Genomic DNA, 19,014 nt, shown 5'->3' on the forward strand with positions numbered 1-19,014 from the left:
CACTTCACAGTTTTGACTCTGTTGCTTTGCATTTCTGGAGAGGCTGGATATATGAACCAAAACTGTTCACCTCATGGCCAGTGAGGCAAGGGCAGAAAGAACAGTCTGGGGATCACTGTCCCCTTCAAGGACTAGACAGAACGGCTTGATGACCTCTCAATACAGTGAGAGACCCTCAAAGATTCTGCTGCCTTTCAATAGGAAGACATTTATAACCAAGGCTTTAAAGCATGAGACATTCTAGATCTCAGTTAAATCAGACCCCTGGAGGTTACTCCTTTTAAAAACAATGGCCACTGGAAAGGCCACTTTATAAGTTCAGCATTTGAGGCACAAGGCTATAGAGCGAGTGTGTAGCAAAGTGGAGCCTAATTATTGGTCCTCAAGGTCATTATTCTTCAAAAGGCACCTGAAGCCTGCCCTCATCCCTGAAAAATAAGACTTCATTCACACTATACTCTCCCCGGTTCTGTTTATTCTTTCTCCCCTATAGACTGACTTCCATTTTCCATCCAGCCCAAAGGGTGGTTTCTCAGTTCCTGTTTCCCTTGGGATGTGCATTGATCTAGATGATGAGTGGCTGTAGAACTGCCAGAGGGAGTCACATGGTCCTCTGTTCCAAAGACGCAGGATGCATGACGGAGCATCAGCATGTGGCCAGTAAGCCGTGGCCATCTATTGACTGCACAAATGTGAGTGCACCTACACTATCCCAGTTGGTGCTGTGGTGCACAGATATAGGAGGAATACAACTGACAAAGGCCAGCATAGGAAACTTTCATGGTAGTGAGTGACCCAGTCGGAGTAGGACAGACTCTAGACATAAATTCCACATAGAGGTAAGGCAGGGGGAGAAGCAAAGCAGGAAAGTGAAGAGCATCTGGGGCAAAGGTCTGTGGAGATAAGATGGAGGCTATCACTGAGGTCCTTGGGAGAAGGTGAGATTTGGACAGAGAACAGGTTGCCGTGGTGCTGAGAGTGAATGAGTGTGAAAGCATCTGGCCTCCAGGTTCTGAGTCTCAGGGCTGGGTTAGAGATTTACTTTTCAGAGATAACGTATGAAAACAGTGAGGGTGAGGGGAAGGGAATGAGGAAAGGGGAGCCTCGAGCTCGCAGAGGAGGTTGCCGGGGAGAAGCAACGGTTAGTGTAGGGTGACTGAGGGAAAGCCAGGCTTGTCTAGTTCCAGTGACCAAAAGGGGAGCAGCATGGCTGTGACTGCTCAATGTAGAAAGAGACACAAGAGAGGAGAAGATGAACCAGATTCCAGAGGACCAAGGAGGATTGCAGTACAGACTACCCTCCTTGCCATTTTTGAACATCAACAATGATGTGCTTTCAAATGAAGGAACAAGCAGTCCTGATTTCAAATGTTATATTAGTTTCTTATTATAAATGTCTACTTGCCAGAAAACAATATTCCAGTGTTTGAAATTAGAAAAAGTCTGTACTTTTGACATCATTTTCTAAAGAATAGCACTAAGAATTTTTAGGGTCTTTCTTTCTTCCTTTTCCTTTCCCCCCCCTTTTTTGTATGTATTTTCCAAAGAACAGAGAACAGATACAGGGTAGACAGTGAAAGAATAGCAAAGCACTTTGATTTATGAGGTCATATTAGGGAAAAGGATGAAAGAGGAATAGGGGGTTTCAAAATGCATCCCCCCTTGAAGTGAGCCAGCCCGGCAAACGCATATCAACTAAACACTGGGTACCAGATTTTGTGAAGATGTAAGGCAGGTGCTGGAGGCAAGCACACCCAGGGATGCACAGATGATTAAGACAGGAAGACATACACATGCAGCACATGGGGAGAACAGAACAGGTTGCTGTGGTGCTGGAGTAAATTAGTGTGAAAACAGCCAGCTTCCCGATTCCAATTTTCCGTCTGGGTTAGTGATGCACATTTCAAAGATGAAGTATGAAGACAGCAATGGTGCATGAGCAGGAGGCAGGGCAGCTTCTCTGGCGTGTCCCAGTTGGCTAATGGGTCCTTCATCATCTAAAAGGCATCTGGAGACACCCTTCCTTGCGTACCTGGGCAGGTCCTGGGCAAACTAGAAAGTCCACTCCCCAGACCCTCGGCCAACCAGTCAATCAAGTGAGAGTTATTTGATTGCTCCTAGTGTTTCAATCTTTTCCCAGGACCACCCAAGGCACCATTACAAAGTACCTTGCTATTTATTCATCTGTTTTTCTCTTATTGAATTCTGTTTTTGCTTTCTTGTCTGTAACAATGAATAATTAAAACACACTTCCGATTAATATTTTAATTTGTGTTTCATTTTAATGAAATCCACCTTTCCTTAATAGTTGTACCTCTTATCTTCTTTGTAAACTGTAGAATGATATCATTAGATTTCATTTTAAAGACCCTTGAGCACAGTGGTAAAACCATGAATGTATAAAACCCTGAGAGGCATCAGATAGCAACACATAATAGAAACTTCAACAATATTAACTAACTATGAGAGAAGCAGGAAGAGTAAGAAATCCAAGACCTACCACATTCATCTTTAAAGTAACGTGAGATAAAATTTGAAGAAATTATTTCAGGATGCTTCTAAACCCTCCCTCATGTTCTAAGTTGGTTTTTACATTACTAGAGCAAACTTTGCACTGGGGGAAGGAGGTATTTCTGCATGAGAGGGACCTGTGTCTGACATCATCTTCTCCATCATCTTTACTTTCTTTATGGAGACATTTCTGTATACCCCGCCCTCAATACACGAGAAACAGCAAACTTCCTTCCTCACTCTGCCTCCCAGCCTGATTGCCTATTTCTGTTTATAGCTCACCCAAGCCACTCCTTCCTGCATGGTTTCCTCCCAGACAACATCCCACTGTTAACTCAGTGCTGAGCTTAGTTAGAGTCCCTCACCGTGGCCATGTGTCCAGTGCCTTCTATCCCAGTGCTGAGCCCTGAGTCCATCACTGTGGCTCTACACGAAACGTCTTTGGGATTTCTCCTCTCCTCCTTCCATCGTCTACCATTCAATCTACCTTCTTGCTCTCCCTGGTTGATTGCCTACAACAAACCTCAGTCTGGAAACGTTAATGGAAATTCCCAGAAGATTCAGATAACCCAAATGTTAACCATTCACCATAGAAAGATTGGGAGCCCACTGCAGAACTTATCTAAGTTCTGGGAAGCCATTCACTTCTGGAACTTGAGGGAACAGGTGAGGCAAACAAACACGTGATAAAAACATGAGTGACCCCGAAAGGCTGAAGGACTTTCTTGTGATCTCTTGCATACGATAGAAAACCAAATAGGAAAACAAATATGGAGTGAAATGAAAAGACCGTGCTTGAGACTCTTGCACAGTCCAGGTAGAAGACTAAGAATTAGCATTTGTATGAAAGGAAAAAAGAAAAATTAAACAATTTGAGCAGTCTGTGATAGTTGATTGGACAAAGAACCTGGTAGAGAAGAGTTCAGTGAAAGTTTAATTACTATTTATTAAATCTTGACATGATTGAACTTTGTGTAGACGATATATACTATTTATTAAATATATACTATTTATTCTAGGCAGTTACTATATGAATAAGTAATATTATTCCCATATTACAGACAAGATTGTTGAACTCTCCCGAGTTACAAGTCTTGCAAGTATTTGAAGTGATGTTCAAATGTTCAAACATAGGTCTAGCTTCTACATTTGTTCCACTTTCAAAATTTGTGTTCATAAAGTTTGCAATATGTTAATGAGCATAGGTGTTCCAAATGGTGATTGAATTTGCCAGTAGGTAGTGAGGCTTACTTTAGCTCAGTCATGTTTTAGGGAACAATGGAATTTACAGTCGGTGGTGGCAAAGAAGCATTTAGATTTTTGAGGGCCTGCATAAGGGCATTTAGTTATTTGCTATGAGTTGAATGTTTGTGTCTCTCCAAAATTGATGTGCTAGAATTTATGATCCAATGTGGCAGGCTTAAGAGCTAGGGCCTTTCAGAATGGGTGGAGGCCTCACAACAGGACCAGTAACCTTATAAGTAGACAAACTAGTCCAGAGTGAAGTCATAGGCAGATTTGATATCTGCCCTAAAGATGTCATCTCTGTTTCTAGAATGGAAACTTTCACCTCTTTACTGAGTGATAACAGAGTGTTCATCTCTCTGTCCCTTCTGTCCGGCCAGGATATAGTGTTTCTTTTCTCTGAAGGACACAGACACAAGCTACTTGGAGAGGTGAAGACATCAACAGGAACTAATCCTCTCAGCTCCTTGGTGTCCTATTTTCTAACATCCAAAACTGAGGGCAGTGATGGTGCACGCCTTTAATCCCAGCTCTCGGGAGGCAGAGTCAGGTGGATCTCTGTGAGTTCCAGACAGGCCTGGTCTACATAGTGAGTTCCAGGACAGCCAGGACGATGGACAAATGTGCAGCTCCAGCGGGGGATAACTGCAGATGGGACTCCAATCCCAGAGAGCTGCTAAGGCCAAGCAATCCTTGTGAAGCCATGAGTTGGAATGAGGGTCTCTGGAGCCTTCCAGACTGAAAGGCCATTTTAGCATGTCTGAAGGGCAGTTGTGCTAAAGCCTTGAGGTTAAAAGTGTCCTCTGTTCGGTTCTAGACACCCTTGGAGCCTTGTACCACTTTCTTCTTCTCTAGCTTTCCCTTTGGGATGCGAACGCCTGTCATATGCATGGCTCGTCATTGCATTTGGGAGCAAACGCTTGATCTCACACATCTTCAGCTGGAAATCGATTGCTATAGTCTGAAACACACGCTGAGTGTCACTCATACCAAATTCAGATGAGGTTTTTGAAGATGCTGAAGGGAGTTCAAATTCGGGGAGATATCCTAATGGCATGAATGTAGTTTGTGTGCGAGAAAGACACAAGTTTGGGGAAATGGGGTGAAGCTTTTATAAAGAAAGGCTGGAGGGAATGACAAAGGTTTTTTTTTTTTTTTTTTTTTCCCTGTAGGGACATTGTTTGTCCTGGTCGGAGAACTCAACACCAAGAAACTATCTTGGAAACATGCCAAATCTTCACTCTTGGACTTCCCAGTCTCGAGAATTGTGAAAAACAAATTTATTCTTTACAAGTGACCTTTTCATGGGCATAGACTCTAAGCAAGTGGCATAGCTGTCCAGATGAAGAAAATATCTCGTTTAGAGTCCAGCACGACCGTGGCAGAACACTTCCTGGGTAGTGGTCAAAGGGGAACCAAACTCAAAAGACGATGTTTGAAAAGTGTCTTTAGTAGCACGTGACATCAAACCAAAATGAGGGGAGAGAAACTTTCAATGATATGCTTAGTTTTTCATTGCTTCTAACTATAATTGAACTAGCATTACAAGGAAATATCTTCAGGCGACTGTCAGCTATGGTCACCTAGAGGCAGGGGACACATTTAAAGATAAAGGTCAAATGTGTATGAAATGAAAATCAAGGCTCCCTGATGTATCACAGGACATTTTTTTTTTTTTATAAACAATATGCACTTGACTAAGTTCCAAAAAAATCTACTGCCTGGAAACCTCACCTGATGGAGAAGGGGCAAAGCAAATCAGAGTGAATGAAAGTCCTTTATCAGTAAAAAAAAATCCAAAGCAGATTCCATTTCCTGTCAGCCCTGATAGAAATATATTGAACAACAGAAGAAGGGAATCTGTTCAAAACAGCAACACAAGATTCATCTTTACCTTTCCTTAATCATATCTGTATCCCCCAATATGCAAGACATGTATTTCAACATGTTAACCAACTTATTCATCTTGCTACAGAATAAAAAATATTATTATAATTACTTTCCCAACAGCAATAACAACAACAGCAAAAACTACTAGGAAAGCTCAAAATACCTTTGCAATGTGTGTTGTTTATGGGAAACAGCAAATCCAAAGTGTGTGGAGTGTCCTAAAGGCAGTCTTGTTCTAGCTGCTATCCAAATCCGTGCAAAGACAGATTCAGATTGTGAGACAATTCTATCAAGCCAGAGGCATTGACTTCTTTCAGTATATTGTCTTGGAGAGCAAAAAGCAAGATAGAATTGTTCTATATTTAAGAAAACTAAAGACAAAAAAGCCCAAATAAAATCCAAAATCTTGGGTCATCATGAAGAAATCTCAGAGTTTTTACACTGGTGTATTTGCACATTAAAAACTTGAATATAGGCTATATTTTGAAAATATAATTGCATATAAATTCATTACATTCCTTAGATGTAACAATGGATATTGTGTTCATGGAAGTCTTTGTTTTTATAAAATGTGCGTTGATGTTTTCAGGCGTTCTGTGATATCTATAAGTGACTTTTAAATAAAAAAAGAGAACTATCATGAAAATGTGGCAAATGAAGAACTGACTTTCAAATACAGACAGAAAGAAAGAGCAAGAGACAGTCACAAAGCCACTGTGGTAGAATGAGCAACATGAAAATCTAATAAAATGTGAATATATCTTCCAACATTCTGTAGGCTTATTATATTTTTCCAAATATAGCTGAGGATAATACAGAAATATGAGACTCACTCAAAAGCTTTAAATGATTCTGTTCACAGGAAGATCATGGAAACGCAAAGTTTACCAACAAAATTAGCACGTCAAAGAAAGGCTGGATTAACATAAACATTTTAAAAAATAAATTAAAATTTGAAAAACACCTTTAAAAATAAATAGAATTGGCAAACTGTGTCCCTTGGACCCATTGTCTGATCATCCACGTAAAAGTTTACTGTAACTCAGTCACACACTTCACATATTCCTTTGTACCCTGTCCCCTAGGCCTTCTGAAAGATTACAAACTGTAGTTGCTTCTCTCTGCATTGCTGGCATTAGTTCACACAAGCAAAAACAACTTTAGATTTCAGGCACATTCTTAGTAAGAATGCAAAAGCACTTTACTGCCTTTTATTTTTGTTCCAGAGAGTCTAGTTACAGACAAATGTGTTGGATGTTTTGTCCTTCTATCACCCTCCCTCCTTCCCTTCCTCCCTCCCTCCCTCCCTCCCTCCCTCCCTCCCTTCCTTTCCATCTTTCTTCCTTCACATCTTTCAGTTTTTCTTTTTTAAAGAGAGCGTTTTGCTTGTCCAATAGAATTGTCCACTTAGATTCTGTTACAAAGCTTCGTTAATCAGAGAATTTGAAATTCTGTCAAACTTAATGTCATTTTAATTTTTCTTTGAGAAGCTGCTGATGGAAAGATGATGATGATAGACTGACTGACTAACTGGGAGCTTTACATTATATTTATATATACATATGGGTTAGACAAATACCCATAGGCTCCATTTGTAATTGTATACTATTCAGTTTTCATCTCAAAAGGTAGAAACTTTCACTCTCTTGACATGATCTATCTTATAGCTTTGCATTCATTCATTCTTGGTTGGTTGAGACACAACTAGAGAAGCTATGTCTCCGCTTGCAACAGCAACTAATGTGAGCTGCATGATAATTAACTACCGTGTTGGGTAATAGGCCGGGATGGCAAGAGATGTGCACAGCTGGAATGCACAGCTGTGTAAGGGACAGCACTCCTGAAACGTCTTTCAATAGGGTTGCCATTCAGGGAATCACAGAGCCAGAGTTGGAAATTTTGTTCAAATCATGAGGACAAATTTGATAACCGTCATCTATCCCTATAAATAAAACCAAGGACATGCATGCTATAAAAGACTACTGCAGGAGATTTTGTTGTTAGCTTGTGGATTTACACTTTAATGTAAGTAACCAAATTGCCATCTAGATTTCAGCAGGTGAGTTTGTGTTCTGATAGGACAATATTCTGAGTTTTAAGGCCTGCCCACCCTCTTCACACAATCAGGAGGGTGGGCAGGCCTGAAAGGTGTGCTTTGTGGAGCTTGCGAGCTGGCCTTCTGGCCTTCTCCATGGTACGGTGTTTCAACCTACACCATGCTTGTACATTTGGTAGAGGTAAACTATTTAAACAAAGGAGCTCAGATGCACCAAGTTCTTTCATAAAACTTTTAGGAGAAATCTCTTTGCAGTTTCCCGACTCCCTGTTGTCAAGAGCTAAATACTTCCTCAAGCTAGCAGTAAGCGCAGACAAAATAAATGAACATGACATATTAAACAGCTTCAAATATGGGATTTACGGGACATAATAAAGCTTGGTTTTTCTCAAGTCTATAAGGATTTTGAGTTCTCTGTGCTTTTTATTTCCTGTGTTGTAGGCAATCCAGGGAAGAGTATTTCTGGGTAAGTGCCTAGGCTTTGTGTACTGTAAATGCTTGTGCTAGTTTAAGTATTTTACAGGGTGGATTTGTACACTCAGAGACTATGGAACCTTGGCTCTGAACAGCCTTGGGAAGTAAAGCTTGACCCTCAGTCATCACCTGGTCATCTCAGAGAGGATAAGAAGTTACAACTCTCCCAAGGCTTCTAACTTCTAACCCTTACACTGCTCTGGCATTGGGCAGTTTCCAAGAGAAACAGCCTCCCTCTTTTTCCCTTTCCCGGGTATGTCTAAAAACATTCAAATCATGCAGCCTTTCTTGGGTCCTGTGATTTTACATCATGTCAGCTCTGGAAGATGCTCTCAGTCTAATAGTAACATGATGATCTTGTTCATTGACCCTTGGAACACTGGGTCAGAGGGTCAGCTGTTGGCAAGAGGATGCTCAGAAAGGTTGTGGGAATTCACCGCGGCTACAATAACGCATGGTTTCAGAGTCAGATGTGAGCATTTGAAGAATTGCAGCTTTGCAGGACGCCGTGTCCATTCCACTCTTAATTCTGACTCTTGTGTCCCTCTCACCTTTGCCCTTGGCGTTATGTAAACATTCCGATAATTTCGGTAACCACTATTGACTAATATGTAAGCAGCCCGGGCTAGACGCTTTTATGAGATTAGAAAACCCATAGAACTCAGTTTCTGTTCTCCGGGGATGTGTAATTTGGATTTTATAAGAGAAGAATTATGTACAACCCCCAGAAAGTAGAAGGAAAACGAAGAATAATAGGTCTCATAGCATGTGTCAAACACAGAGCCGAGTGCTGTGCTTACGTGATTTAGTCCTCCCAACCACTCTCCAAGGCAATGGTTATTCACTCCACACCGGAGGAAATTATTGAATAACTTGCCCAAGGTCACAGCTTGCTAATGACAGAGCTGGAATTCAACCTGACTTCTGCCAGATGTCAAAGTCCTGTAGTTTCCCTGAGCCTTCTGGATCACTAAGCACACACAGGGGCCCACTGGGGTGGAAACTGAGCCCCCTGGACATGCAGAAAATAGGAAAGCATGGAGTCTGTTCAAAGGCATGGTCAGAGATGTGAGGAGTTGAGTTAGAACTTGATGAAACAGTTGGATTGGGTTGGTGCCGACTGGCTGATTTTTAAGGAGGCTGGGCTGGGTGGGAATGGGTGTGTAATGGCGCAGTGATTGGTTAATGCTGTGCAAAAGCCAAGGCACTCTGAGAGGTCAAGCAACATCATGTGTAGTTGCAGACATGCTGTCCAGCATGCACAATGCTCTGGGAGCTATATTTAGAACTGGGTTTCTTCGTTCTGAAGGAGAATTTATTGCTTTTGCCGTGTTCCCTGGGTGCCTGCTCTTGGTTACTCCCTGGGATGGATGAAAATCAAGATGTTGCAACATCAGTAGACAAAAGTTGGGGTGTTAGACACGCTTGTTTCAGAACAGGGCTTCGCACATGCTCTTGAAAAAGAAATTGGAATCTTGTTACCAACGAGTTTTTATTCGATAAATGTATTTAAACACCGAAAGATCTTACCTAAAAATTTATCTTCTGGTTTCTTTGGGGCAGGGGAGGGTAAGAAACTAATCAGATGCAAGCAAGGCCAAGTCTCCAATTCCCAGACCAACAATGCCTGTTAAGGATGCTTCAGGGATGCACGGAGTAAAACCTTCCTTCATTCTCAAGTGACTTCATGATGGATGAGTGATGGGTATCCTCCCCACACTTTAGACTAGAAAACTGAGGCACGAGGCAGAATAAAGGAACAAAAATTTCTTATCAAGGGACTTATTTTTAACATTGCTACAGGGCTATTTTGATCAGTTTCTGCCGCCTCCATTACCTTATCTGTTGTCCTTAGGCTCCTGAAAACCTCTCATTTCTAACCAGCCCCCTTCTACTTTAATGTCTCTGCCCCACCCCGCCCTGTGTGTGAGAGACTCTATGTGTTTCTTTTGGGGTATTTTATGGGAGTGTAGATGGGAGTTTGTTTACAAGATTGTGTACCCATTGTTAGTTGTTACACCACTGAAGAAAACGTCTCTTCACTTCCTATCAACTATATAGTTAATCTGCTATAGGTGTGGAGACTGATGAGATTCTGCTGCTACCATGACAGGGTGTTAATAGATGCAATCTGATGCACGTCTCATAGCTGCTCCTGGAAGTCCATGGTCCACACCACCCCCGACCATTTCCACTAACTCTTTTGTGATGTTCCCTGAGTTTTGGAGTGGATGCTATAGATGTCCCAATGGTGCAAGTTCCACCATCATTTATTGACTAATTATAAGCTTCTGTAGTCACCACTGGCCACTGCTAAAAGAATCTTCTCTGAACAAAGCTGAGAGCCACATTCTGTGTGCCTAAATATAGCTATTTAGAAGGCAACTTGACAGGCACATCATAATTGGAACCTGGTGCTATGGGACACTTTCATCTACAATGTTGTTTTCTTCATAGGTGTTTTCAGCTGCATCTGACCTGCTCTTTTGTATGTGGTCAAAGTCAGCCTTTGAAATTGGTCCGTGAATTCTTTGCTAATCTTTGCAAAGCAATGTGGGGGGCTGATGTTCTTTCTTGCTCCAAAAACAGGATCTAAAGGGAAACTCTAATTGTTCTATTATAAATGTATTTTAGAGGTGCCTCCATGAATGTCAATGAGGGAGAGACAAGAAACATTGTTTGTATATATATTCATATGTATATATGTGTATGTGCATGCATGTGTGTGTGGGTGGGTATGATAACATGAAAAACTTGTTGTTTAGGGAAGGCATTGACTCAAATCCTGGGTAATTATGTATATATATATAATATTATACATATAATATATATATATACATGTGCATGTAATATATGTATATCCATGTATATCCATAACATACATATAATATTTATGTGAGTGTGAATGTTTATGTATGGATGTATAAGATAACAGTTTTTCAACTGAATGCAGTAATCTTTCTACTCAGAAACCTGAGGCAGGACGTTCACAAATTGGAGGATTTTCTGGGCTATATAACAATTTCAAGGACCAGCTAGTATGATTTTGTAAGGCTGTATCTCAATAAAGCCTGGGAACATTCACAGTGGTAGAGTGACTGCTTAGAAGACCCTAGATTCAATCCTTAGCATTACAAATAACAAAACTAGCTATTGCTATTGGCAGGAATGTTATTACTAAACTATAGTCACACATGGCATCAATGCTACCAGTTGGTCAACACTTCACAGATTATAAAGTATTTCATGACATGCTGTATCATTGTCCATCATAGTAACTCTGATAATTACAAAAGCTTTGACCTTCCTTGGTTTCATATGTGCAGAAATGGAAGAGCAAAGATTTAAGTCCAAGGTCTGACACTATGGGATGGTGGACTTGGAGTTAGAATACACCTTTCTGGGCTCCATTTCTTTTGCATACATGAGCTGCAGTTTAGGCTGGGAGGTGTTGATAGGAGCTCTGGGGAAACAGTCAGAGTTAGTCTTGTGAACAATACATGGTGCCAGTTGAGATGTGACTGAAGCACATTATAATGTTGCAAAATATGGACCTCTGGTGGGGTCCCATGCTAGTGGGATGAGCAATTGCCCTGCCTCATCTGGAAGCCTTGGGCAGTAAAAGCAGGGTTGTGTCTGGATGTGTGTGCTTAGACCTCTATGCTACAGCTCCTTAGAACGTGCCTCTAGAGCTGAATACACACAGGCCTTGGTGATAACAGAAAAGTTCATATCAGAAATGGTTGGTGTCAGAAGGGAAATGGATTACAGGAGGAGGTGAGGCAGGCCAGGGCAAAGCAATCTAGAATCCTCAGACAAACAGCAAGATTCAAATATGGAAAAGACATAAACCAAAGACAACCCACTGAAAAAGAAATAAAAAAGCCTGATACATTTTCAAATGGATCTCAGCTTCACTCATACTCAAAATTAAAACAATAAAGCATTATTTTTAATATCCCTGGGAGGTTTCATAACACCTAATCCTGCAGATAATGGGGTAAGATAGAATGCTCATTCCTATCAGTGGACCACACATGAAAGAACTTGTCAGCAACATCTGTAATGCAAATCCACTTTGACCTTGCTATTCTATTTTGGGGAGTTTTGATGATAGATGTACTCACACAATTGCACAAAGATACTAGGCAAGGAAATTCTTTGCGATTTTCTGTATTAATAAAAACCTGGAAACAATTTATGTGTCCATGATAGGGAAGATCAGATAAAGACTTTTAAGTTGTATATGAAAAAATTAAATCACAAACCCTCCTCCACAACAATAATTAATAACATATCCTATCAAGTGTGTTGCATACATAAGGAAATAATACCTAGCATATATTAATATGTACCAAATAATAGTTAACAAAAACTAAGCAGATGAAATTTAGAAGTTGTAAGAGATTTTTTTGCATAAAATAACAGATGATATAGGCATTCACGTATATGAATGTGTGTCTATTCATTTGCCTCTATATTGTCTCTTTACATATGGAATTCCTGAAGGGATGCCTATGCAGTATGGGGAGGAAATTTTGGCTTTTTCACTTTACTGACTTAGAATTTGAAGTTTTTTAGTAGTGAAAATGCCAATGGACAACTGAGGGTGTGGCTCTTGAGGTACCCTCCGCCTTTTCTTTGAGACAGTCTTTCACTGACCAAGTAGACTGGTTATCTAGCAAGCCCCAGACCTGCCTCTGCCATCTCATTGATGAAACTGTGTGTGCTGGTTACCATGCCCAGTTTTGTTGTATTTAGAAAAAAAAATAGGGTATGACAATTGAACTCAGGAAGTTCTTCCCCAACTGAGCTGTCTCTTTAGACCCTAAAATATTTAAAATTAACTAATAAGTGAGTTAAATTAACAAAAACAGCTCCATGCTAGGAAGTGTTATCAACATAAATTCTAAATATCAAGAATACTGGCAATATTGAGTTAAATCAAAAAACAAACAAAAACAAAACCTGATACTAGGAAATGCTATTAGCAACAGACTTTAAGAATCAATGGTCCCAGCAATATCCTTAACAATAATAGTAGACACCTGCATGGCCTTTCCTCGTGCTAAACAAGTTATATTCATGTTCCATACAGTAAGTTATTTAATTCTGAAAGTAACGATGCCAAGTGGTTACTGTTTACACAACCACCTTAGTTTTAAGCTCTGTGACTCAGAGGTCAACTTTTTCGAAGACACAGAGCTGGTTATGTCTGTTTAGGTGTGGGTCAAGACCTCTGCGCTTGACCTCCATCCTACCTCATCTCTAAAAGGAAGGTAGAAGGCTGCAAAATCAGAGGTGGGATGAGAACTGATCTGGACACTTCAGCTCAGAGCCGGTGAATTGTCATCACAGCCTTGGACGTTCCTGTGTACACACTTGCCAGGCACAAAATATCTGGTGGTTACCCGAATGGAATTGCCCTGAGAGGAAGAAAGGCAATTGCCCCACATGAATTTAACTAACTTCATGAATGTGTTAGTCAAGAGTTATGGAGAGAGCTGGGCAGTGGTGGCACATGCCTTTAATCCCAGCATTTGGGAGGCAGAGATAGGCAGAGCTCTGTGAGTTTGAGGCCAGCCTGGTCTACAAGAGCTAGTTCCAGGACAGGCTCCAAAGCTACAGAGAAACCCTGTCTTGAAAACAAAACAAAACAAAACAAAACAAAACAACAACAACAAAAGAATTATGGGGAGCTATATCATAGGGATTCAGTAAAATAATACTTTAAATAAGGTAAATGCATTTTCGCTCATGCCAAAAAATTCTAGAAATATTGACAAACTAATTTGGACTGCATGAAACCATGGACCAGTATTCCTTCCAACTCATTCCTTCAGTGTGGTCTTCATCTTCATGGTTGGGGCAACCACTGGAGCTCTGGGTAGAACATCCTCATTTCAAAGAGACCTGGGCAAAGAGAGGGGCAAGAGTGTTTGAATTCTAGGTACTTAAGTGTGCTTCTTTGAACTGCTTAAGCCTGGCATGATGGTACAAGCTGTTAGTCACAAAATGCAGAGGTGCAGAATCGCGAGTTCAAGGCGCACTTAATTAAGCTACCTAATGAGGCAAACTGGGTCGCATGAAACCATCTTTAAAGACAACGAAAACTGCTCCGCGGTGGTCTCCATACCCCTTTAGGTATCACCATTCACTTACAGCAATGAGTACCGGCAAGTAAGGAAGTTGGGAAAATTGTCTTTAGACGCTTGTTGGCCTGGGTAATGATTTAATGTTCCATTACGAAGGAAAATGGGGAACATGGATTTTAGAGTATGGAAGGGGCAGTTCTCCAAAACCATTATCCAGTCCTGGGGGTGGCAAAGGAAAGAGTTCTTATTCTACAGACACGCAATGTTAAAGGTCATTTTAGCTGGAGCTTTGATCCAAATAGTTGACAAAGAGCATCTGAGGACTGCGGGTGCCTAAGGGTCCAAGGTAGGTACTTAGATGCTCAGCAGGCATAGAGGACTCTAAGAAAGGATGGAAAAGCCCAGTTTTTTTTTTTTTTTTTTTTTTTTTTTTTTTTTTTTTTTTTTTACAAGGGTCAGATGTGAATGCTGGCGATCTTGTTAGAGCTTCTGTACAAGAAGACTTCAACAATATAATTTCTGCAAGGGCTGCTATCTTCTCACATTCACAAGGAAAGAATATTCTAGCACTCACCTTGTCCCTCCACGCGTAAACAGCCGAAGCTTCTGAAGCAATCAGTTTGCTTATTACCAGTTTTCTAATCTAGATTTAGAAAGGAATGAACTCCTTAACTCAGAGACGTGCCAGAGGGCAGCAAGGGAATAACATAATGAAAAGTAACCGGAGTTCAAGGCTGAACGAAAAAAGAAATAAATTTCCATCAAGCAGTTTGGGGTCTCCAAAGAGCAGATAGACTGTCCTGGGTTTTAATTGGCACCCCTTTAAGGTCCTGCAGTGTTCTTACTCTCAGGTAAGTGGCAATCTGAGAAGGTGAGAAATTTTGTCTACCTTAGAAAATGTCAAGGAGTAGCCAGCAACTTGGACTTTAAAAAAAACAAAATAGTGCCAATGAATAGCCCAGCTAAGACAGGGCCTCACAGTAGAAAACTACAAGAAAGAATCAGGAGTTTGCAGTAACATGACTGAAAACAGGGGCTAGCTATTGGTCCGTGGGACCAATGGGGTCAACCACCTGCTTGCATCACCTGTTTGCATACAGACTCTTTTTGTATCCATGGGCATGAATCTCTCTTTCTCTCTCCCTCTCCCTCCCTCCCTCCCTCCCTCCCTCCCTCCCTCCCTCCCTCCCTCTCTCTCTCTCTGATTGGAAAGTAGAACCTTGTGCATGCTAAGTAAACATTTATCACCATTGAGTTATGTCCCAAGCCGTCTTCACATTGTCACATGATTGAGATAGAATCAAAACAGAAAAGTTTCATGACTTAAGACAATAAAGCAAAATTCAAATTCCAATGTTTGTTAATAAAGTGTTATTGAAACACACAGCTTTGGTCACTGAGTTCCGCATATCACACAGCTCTTCTCAAAGTAGTTCTGACTGAAGCATGGGCTTCGTAAAGCCTTAAACACTTTTCCAGCTCTTTATAAAAAAATGTGTTGCTGAATCCCTATTTCATGTGCTTGATTAAAATCTAATTAAATAAAATGCCTCCTCCTCATATTTAAAAATTTATGAAGTCTACAAGCCTAGTCTTTGAGTCTCCATTTCCTCATTGTTCAGTACAAACAGTAATGTGCTGCTCAGACTCTTATTAAGAAGGATTACTGATGTAAAGCACCTATCATAAATCCCGGAGCACAGTTCATCAATGAATGGCAACTATTGTTTACTGTTTTGTCATCCACTCTGTGCCGTTTAACGCTGACCTTGCTGTCTCTGCCTCTCCTGAACTTCTCAAGTTTAAGGAAATGTCAGCCTGCGGTTTCAACCTAGCACCGAGAGTTTAACCCAATCTTTACTTACTTAACATATGATATTTTATCCAAGTTTCTTTGTCTCTGGTTTCTACTATGACTCATGATTTTCTTTTTTTTAATCTATTTATTTATTTTATTTATTATGTATACAGTATTCTGTCTGCGTGTATGCCTGCAGGCCAGAAGAGGGCACCAGACCTCATTACAGATGGTTGTGAGCCACCATGTGGTTGCTGGGAATTGAACTCAGGACCTTTGGAAGAGCAGGCAATGCTCTTAACCACTGAGCCATCTCTCCAGCCCCAACTCATAATTTTCTTGAGAGGAAGGGCAATGGCACTGATATCTACATTTATAGTGCTTATCAGAGAGCAAACCATAGTAATGTGAGGGTTTTAGAGCGCCCGATGCCACGTTGGAGGGTATTACATCCTAATACTTACTCTAAAACTGGATTCATCTTTGTATTCTTATTATTGGGATTCTTGACAAAGACGAGCCTCCCTTTCCTAGGCTGTTTATTTTGGACTCTTAAGGGATACTGCTGAGATAACCTTTCTCTCCAAATCCGTATAAAAATCCTTTCTCTCCAGGGATAAGAGGGTGAAGAAAGAAGTGAGAGTCTAGTGGAGGACCTCCAGATGGAAACGCAGAACAACAGTGGGCGACAGTCCCCTTCAGTCCATGGGCCCTACTGATACAAGCATCACATAAACGCTTCTCATAGGGCGTGGCTCTGAGTCATACGTAGAGCTGTTGTTTCCACATGAAAACCAGGGGTGTCTTTAGTTAGCTAAGTCCCAAAGTTTATGCGGAGTATTGGGAAGGTCTTCCTGTTCCTCAAAGCACATTGGCATTATCTTTCCAAATTCCAGATCCTACATAATAGGTGTGTGAAGACAAACACACACACACACAATGTTGTTAAAACATTCTGTATTACCACTGCCACACACACCACAGACATAAATATTCTTGACTTAGGGACTCATGGCAATGATTGAAAAACAATGTGTGTTCAGTAGGAATCACAGTTCCCCTTTAACGTTCGCTCTTTTCCTGAGCTAGCAGCATGTGGTGTGATACCCTGGGGATGCTGGGGATGTCGGCAAGCCACAGTTCCCAATCAATCATGTAAACATGTAAGGAAAAGTACTGACATTCTGCAGTGTGCTGTGTCACCGAGCTGGGGTGTTTGGCATGTGGGTTGTGACACATCTCAAATTATTTTTATACTCTACAAAGTATTTATTGATATATTGCAGCAAGGGATATATTTGGATATGTGTGTTCTCTAAATTCTTACTTTAGTTTTCAATTTAGTTTAAAAACTTTTATGATATGTTAAAAATGGAAAAAGAAAGCCCCATAAAGTTCTTGTGTTTAATCTTTGCCATTTTCATCAGCCAGTCCTTACTGGAAATGCTGCTACGGTGTAAGTGCTGACCTCTGACTACAACAGGTAGAGGTAAGAGCAATCGTTTTTCATAGAGATGATTCCATGTGGACTCCCTGTTTATAGAAGGAGTCACCAGAGGGCAGTAAGAAGGAGGAGGATGAAAATTCACATCCGAAGTAAAGAATAAATTTAGGGAGACTCAGGAAAGGAATCCGATAACATATGCTATGTCAATAGATTACTGAAGGTTAAATTAGGTGCAGTAATCATGGAATAACATAGGGAAGAACAGTTTTTGCAAAGGAGAACACCAATTGCATGGATGTGGGACCCTATGCGGTGAATTATGAGCATTACAGTTAGCATGCCCTGGGGTGGCAGTCATCTCTCAGGGGAACTGGGTTAGAGGAAGAGAAGTAGGAAGGCAGATGTTCATATGTCATTTCTGTTTGACTTTTGGGGGGTGTCATTGCAAATATGGCTGAAACAGTCACATTAAGGCCAGAGTGACTGCTCAGGACGGCCATTCAAATTTCTGTTGTACTCCAGGCTGTCTGTTATAGGAGGAGACACCTTGTTTGTTCCTGGTTGCCCAGACTCCTAAAATCACCATACAGAAACTATATAAGTTGAATTACTGCTTGGCCTTTTAGCTCTAGCTTCTTATTAGATAGCTCTTATATTTTTCGTTAACCTAGTTCTAATATTTTATATGTTACCACAAGGTTTGAGGCTTACAGGCAAGGTTTCAGCTGGCGGCTCATGTCTTTCTCCTCTGGCAGCTCCATGGCTTCTCCTGACTCTGCCTTCTTTCTCCCAGCATCCAGTTTAGTTTTCCCTGCTATAGGCCCAAAGTAGTTTCTTTATTCATCAGTGGTAATCACAGCATCCAGAGGGGACTCCCACATCAGCTGTCTGCCCAATATCATTCAGATTTTCTGATGTTCCCTATAGTAGGTCACAGCTATGGATCTGCCATGTTTTGTTCTGACATCTACCACCTTTCCTACACCTTCATGCATGCTGCTTGTTTGCTGTCTTGGGGTACTCAGGAAACAATGAGACGCCCACCGACAACATATGCTTCGCTGTACAATGGTCACTTAATGCATCTGGAAGAGAAGGGAACAGACTTTCCCTGGTAGTGCTATAAGCAAACTATGGTCTGGGGTTAAACAAAGACCCCCACAGAATAGCATCTCCGCTTTAAAAGCTGAGAGTGATAGGGAGTGTCTTAGTCCAATATGTCCTACTACAGGAGGACGAGAAACCAAACAAGTGTACATATAAGGCAAGGGTCATAGGAGAACACAGGTCAAATATCTGTAAGTCAAAGAGGTTGCCATACCGGGGACTGAACCTTGATCTTCACACCCATTAGGTGAGCTCTCTATCACAAAGTTATATCCCTAGCCCTCTTTTGCTTTTCTTTGGATGCAGGCTCTAACAGAGTTGTCCAGGCTGGCCTTGAACTCACTCATTAATCTAGGCAGGCTTTCAATTTATGATGCTCCTGCTTCAATGT

Source organism: Chionomys nivalis, chromosome 17 (genome assembly GCF_950005125.1).
Source record: "Chionomys nivalis chromosome 17, mChiNiv1.1, whole genome shotgun sequence".
Lineage (NCBI taxonomy): Eukaryota > Metazoa > Chordata > Mammalia > Rodentia > Cricetidae > Chionomys > Chionomys nivalis.